The sequence below is a fragment of the Myripristis murdjan genome, chromosome 20 (genome assembly GCF_902150065.1).
Source record: "Myripristis murdjan chromosome 20, fMyrMur1.1, whole genome shotgun sequence".
Taxonomy (NCBI): Eukaryota; Metazoa; Chordata; class Actinopteri; order Holocentriformes; family Holocentridae; genus Myripristis; species Myripristis murdjan.
Window position 1 is genome coordinate 22815842 of NC_043999.1, and position 6000 is coordinate 22821841.

The following is a 6000-nucleotide window of genomic DNA, read 5'->3' on the forward strand; positions in this document are numbered from 1 at the left end:
ACAAATAATTTAAGGGCCAAGCACAGACTATATTTATTTAATGCTTCATTCTTTTGATCAAATTATGGCCTGGATAAAAATAATGATATGCACACAAGTATGAACTTTACATGAATCACTCCTCCCCAAAAATGTCTTTCTCTAAAATAAAGGGTATATGAAAAACAAAAGTGATTAGAGTGGAAAATGGCATGAATAGAATCCACAGCATCATTCCTTTTTTCTGGCATACTGTATCTGCAAGCCTACACTGAATCCTTTCAAATAACAAACAGTTTCATCATATGGAATCAAAAATAACCAGAGAGACAGACAGGTTTATCCTTATTGCAAGCAAACAGGTACTGGACTTCCCACTTATCCTGAAGACAGCTGTTTTCACTGTCCACTTTTCATTTTGACTTTGCTTTTGGGTAGCTTGCTTAGCGAGCTAGCTAGCTGTTTCAATGCAAACAACCCACTGGGCTGCTGATGAGCTCTTCAGGGGGATGGGGGGTGGGGGCATGCAGTTGTTTTGTGTTGTTGTAAACACAGGATGCAGCAATGCTTGTTGGGGTTTGTATCCACATTGTCAGGAATACAGAACCGGACCAGCATTAATAAAAAATGTAAAGTTATCTCGCAGGTGAGATATAATTGTGCCACAGGCTTGATCTAGCCCTTGAGCCATGAGTTTGACATATGTGGTCTAAATCCACCCATATATCTGCCACAGTCTGACACTATAGCTGTGCACTACTGTACGTTTGCCTTTCCATTCTGAAATCAGAGGTTTCCACTGTTTTCAAAAATGCATTACAACAGCACGCAGAGACAGACTGATGGACGGATGAATGCAATCCATCATTTCTAAATCAGTCCACCATTTATTTTTTTCCTAAGATGATTTTATCACACAGCAAAATATGCATTTAATGGGACTACTTTCTCAATTTTCGTTACTATGTACTCTGTTCCTTTCCAATGGTACTAGTGAAGAGCCAAAACAAAACTTGAACAGCAGTGTGAGTTGAGCTGTAGATGATCCTCTCACATTCAATGCTTGCAGAAAGGAACTACCTCCACTAGGGCTGTAACTGAAATATGTACAGGTGTAAACAATGTTTATATGTTGAGCACATTAGCTAAAAAAAAAATAATAATAATAATAATACTTAACGTTTCTGTTGATTTTTCTCCTAAATCAAACAGTTGTATTTTAAAACTCCATTACCATTGTCCTAACTTTTATCCAGCCGCTGGTTTCAATTCTTTCCACTATAAAAAGAAAAAAACTTTCAGAGAATTCAAACTTTATTCACACCAGTATTCCATCATCGTAATAAAGTCATCCACATTAGTTTTCCTAGCTTTACACAACCAATTATCAGTTCTGTGGTTTATGAATGTTGACGACTTTGTTAGTCTAATTTGTAAGTCAAGGGATTGTCATTATATGTTGTGAAATCTTTAGTACCCCCCTATGATCTGCAAAATGGTTTGTTGCGATGTAAAATGTGGGGAAATTGCAGTAAAAACGGGCCAAACACTGAAAATCACTGGTATGGTCCTTTAAGGCCTTAAAAGGCATGACAGGAAAAACTGCCGTCTCATTTAAGATGAAAGATCACATTTGTTGATGCCGCAGTATGTCTCTGTGAGCTGTTTTTTAATTAGTTTTTGAAAACAATGGGAGCCATGACTTCCTGGAGGTACGTCAAACCTGCAATAGAACAGACAGTAGCAGCTTCTGGCTGATGCAAATGGGTCTACCGTGGTTGGTTTGACTTTTCGGGAGTATTAATGGTGATGGGGCAGGGTCAAATTACACGGGTATTAGGCTATCCTTTTACAGGATCATGACACACACATCAGATGAAAAATCTAACCTCCTGAAAACACTGAATCTCAGTACTCTAACCCTGTGTATTTGCACCTGTCTTCATATCATGTAATTTACCTGCACAGTCCAGGCATTGTGCCAGAACCTCAGACAAGCTACCTCTCCTGCCCTCTCTACTTGCCTGCCTCTGATAATGCATGGCAGATGGCTAAGGAAGCAAAACCTCACTCCCCTTCAACCCAGTGCCTTCTGAAGAGGCCCAGCAGTGTGGGCAGGCAGACAGGATGTGACGAATCGATGTATGAGAGACTTTTGGACACTCAGCCACCGTCAGCACATTAGTCATAGACAACAACAATCTGCAAACAGACAGGGATCCCGAAAGTAATACAGACAATGCCTACGGCTCTGAAAAAGCATCATTCAAATAGGAACAAGACGGAAAGACGGACAGCCTCAGTCAGCAGCTGTGAAAGAACCCTAATATGAATCATTATTATTACACAATTACCAGAAATTCTACAGCTGTTTAAAAGCTTTCCACTACTCACCAGCTCTTGGCTCCATTATTTTAATGGTGTATAGCAACTTTGCTTAAGGAGTTTCACTGAACAAGCCAATTCATGTCCATTAGTTAAACCTAACTGTCCTAGGCTTCACTTAGACTTACACTGGGCCTATGGTGATGCTTCTGACGACTGAAAATAATAAGAAATAAATAAACAGGGAGATAGTGTCACACAAACATGCATGTTTGAAGCAAAAGCACTTGGCTTTCAATTTAGATTTGATCCTTGTATCTAAAGGTCAAAATATTTTCTGATACATCTATTTGCCCTTGAGAGAGAATACTGATTGCCTCAACACCCATACAAAGCAACATCAAATAAATGACAATTTGTAGGATTTCCACATGCTGAGGTAAGAAAAGCAGAACTCGGGATCTCAAAGTGCAGTTTACACAAAATCTGGCACTGATATACTTTGCATCTAAGGTTTGCTTCAGTTTTCCTGACTAGATCCTTATGAAATGGTGAAAATAAAGAGGCATATCATGCCAAATATTGTTAAAAGACAGAGTTTTTTCAAGAGGCTAGCTCATCCTGTCCTGGTGTGATGATTGGCCTTAAAAAGGAAAGCCAGCAGTGTTTGCACGGGGGTGGTTTTGCTTACAAAACAGCGAGTGCCCTGCTCACTGCTAGACAATGAATTTCACATTTTGAGCCATGTCTGTGTATGTGTGTGTGCGATGAACAGGCTTCTTTGCACTGGAAAGTTGTTGACAGACCTAGGCACTTGGGTTTGCACTGGGAGTGTAAAGTTCTCTTATTTCACACACATGACAATTACACACAAACACACACCCTCAGTGTGAGAGCTGCACTCCCCATCAGGGGAGACCATGATGTCAGCAGCACTGAGGTCTCTCTCTAAGCCCAACCCCAGATATACAAAGTAGGGCAAAAAAGCCAAGTCATAACCCCAGAAAACAACACCAAGAACCCATAACACATTCTTGTCTTGCCTGGTAGTCTTAGCTTTCAGCTTCTGTTCTGACTCAGGAGAGACACACAAACCCAAAACCATGAAAACCTAAATCAGATTTAAAGCAACTTACTAACAAGAAGAAGGAGGATGTGTTTTACCTTTATTTGCCAGGTGTTGGTCAATCTGTCTAGACAGTTTGGGCCGCACTGCAGTTAGTGAACATCAGTCTCCCAAAATGAGTAATCATTGCTCAGTTTCATTCAAGGTAATGATAAACTGCCTGGACTGTCCGTTTCCCTGCATTAAGGTTGTTCATCTGTTAGCTGATTTACAAACCTTAACCTGCCTCTGGCCCATATCAACAACAAACAATCAGGAGCCATTTGGCACTCACACAACCTCTCTACCTTGGCAAGAGCCAATAGCTTCACACAGTGGGGGCAGGCTACTACTCTTGCTTTCCCCACAGCTGTTTCCTTGCTTTCCAAAGGTCAACATGAGAGCGAGAGACAGCACAAACAAGTATATTTCAGGGCTAGCCAGCCAAAGTTGCTGCTCAAGTGACAGCTTCCTGTAAGCAATTCCCTCCCAGTGTGGCACTAATACATATATGGTGTGACAGCCAGAGCCAGCAGTACCACTGGTAATTTTCTGGAGACAGCAGGTGCTCACAAGCTCCCACAATCTTGAAACACAATGGTAAATTCTGTGCAGAAAATCTTCATCAGCAAGTGAAATACATAAACTAGTGTTTCTCAGACCAGGCCTGCAAACTTGGGTATGGCAGACACCCGGGCCTCCCATCTGCTGATAGGACTCAGCATTAGGGATTACCTCAGACAAATCTCACTTCACCACACTGCCAGGTGATAGGCTGTGCTCTCTTCTCTGTCCTTGCCATTCAGCAGCAACGTTACAACCCATGACTTTACCTACACCAGTCCTCTGGTCAGCTTTATGGGGGAGACGCTACTGTTATGTTTAGACATATCCACATTAAATAGCAGTGCGTCTCATGTAAGGCCTGTTACCTTTATCTTAATTCTGATACGATGCATGACAATGCAAACACCTCTAGGACGTCAATAGCTGCAATTTGAACATTAGTAAAGTTAGTGCGAAATTAATTAGTTGACACAGCAGAGCCCAAATATGTCCAAACTAGCAAGAGCCCGACTCGTTAGGTAAAGAAGCAGGTCACTCATACTTTCCCAAACTTCGTCGAGGCCAGCAGCTAACACCTTGTTGATATTTCCAAAGCAAACCAATCAGATCATACAAATACTGACATGGTTCACTCACATCAGCCAACTTTGATTAATTTTCTTTCAGAGTAACATTAGCTAATGAAGTCGACTGAACTTTGACGCTGGTCCTCGGACAGTTATCTGCTGCACTTGAAACTGATGCTTATGCAGCTCTTTCATGCACCAGACTTATCAAAAAAACATCCGACAATCAAGGGTAGCTAATGTTACCAGTTAGCCGTGAACTGGCAAAACATAGTGTTATGCTTACGTTAGCTAGCTAGCCAAACGCTAACCAGCTATGCTAGGTGATGGAAAAACGATGTTAATGTTATTTGCTCCAGTGATTCCCTGTGGTAACTACGCAGCTGCCTTACACCAAAGATAGCTGGGAATAATTATTGATACACCAATGTAACCCTTAATATGAGTTTTTGGTCTTCAGCAGTAGTTGCAATATAGCTAATATTGCTAGCTTAGCAAGCTATAAACTGCCAGCTAGCCGGCTGGCTAGCTGACTAATAAATAGCAGCTTAGCTATCAGTAGATGTCCGCCATCACAGAACTAGCAAAGACAGTTTGGTTGAATGTGAAAGACAGACTGGCAAGACATAATATTTGACAACAAGTGAAAGTCGTTCGTTACAGTGCTAAGCAAGCTAGCCAGCTTTGTTTTACCGTGCCAGCTGCTCCGCTCCTTCCCGACTCCCAGTGTGTCTGCGGGTCTCAGGGTTACTGGTGAAACGCACAGCCGCTGTGCCTGTCAGGCCGAGCCGTCTGCTACGACTCTATTGCCATCTCTGTTGAGGAGCCCCGAGCAGCCAAACACAGGCGACAGGCGCGCCACCCCGAATATTACTGTGCAATAACACAGTGCACACAGTAGTGCTGGCCCTCAGATAAAGCTGCACTTCTCTGCACATGTTGTACCTCAAGCAGGACGTTCTGATAAGATGGACAACTTGTAGCGTACATTCTGAACATGTTATTTACGATTGACTATATTGATAAGCCTTCAAATTTACTAACATTTTTTTATCAGTTGAGGTTAATTTGCCCCCAGCAATTTAAACCTCCAAATTACCCAGTGTGTCATGTACTTTATGTTTCTTGTTGACTACCTAAATATAACTTTGAATAAAACATAACCTCCCCTCTTCACCCCCCTTACACATCTAAGTTCTTGCAGGACTCAAATGTGTCATATGAACTGGACTGACTCTCACAGCACTACAGGTGAGGATATGTTCTATTAGGGACCTGAGGCAGATACATGGCATGTTACAGCTCCTCAGTGTTATCCAAAACAACTAAAACAAATGTGTGTAAAACCACCTGTCCCCAGTAAATTAGGAAAAGTCCTGAAATATGAAGCAAAAAAAAAAAAGTTAGAGGCATTATTTAGAGGCATTAAACACTGAATGAGGTCAAGTGACCCCAAGG

General features: G+C 41.7%; 1 protein-coding gene across 3 annotated transcripts in view; it reads right to left on the bottom strand.

Moving 5' to 3' along the window:
- wwp1 (WW domain containing E3 ubiquitin protein ligase 1) overlaps positions 1 to 5432 on the bottom strand; it is a 54631-nt gene extending 49199 nt beyond the window's left edge. For all 3 annotated transcript variants that reach the window (XR_003930153.1, XM_030078975.1, XM_030078976.1), the window contains exon 1: positions 5236 to 5432. The gene's annotated coding sequence lies outside the window, so the exon portion shown is untranslated. The remainder of the gene's footprint in view (positions 1 to 5235) is intronic.
- Positions 5433 to 6000: the final 568 nt, after the last annotated feature.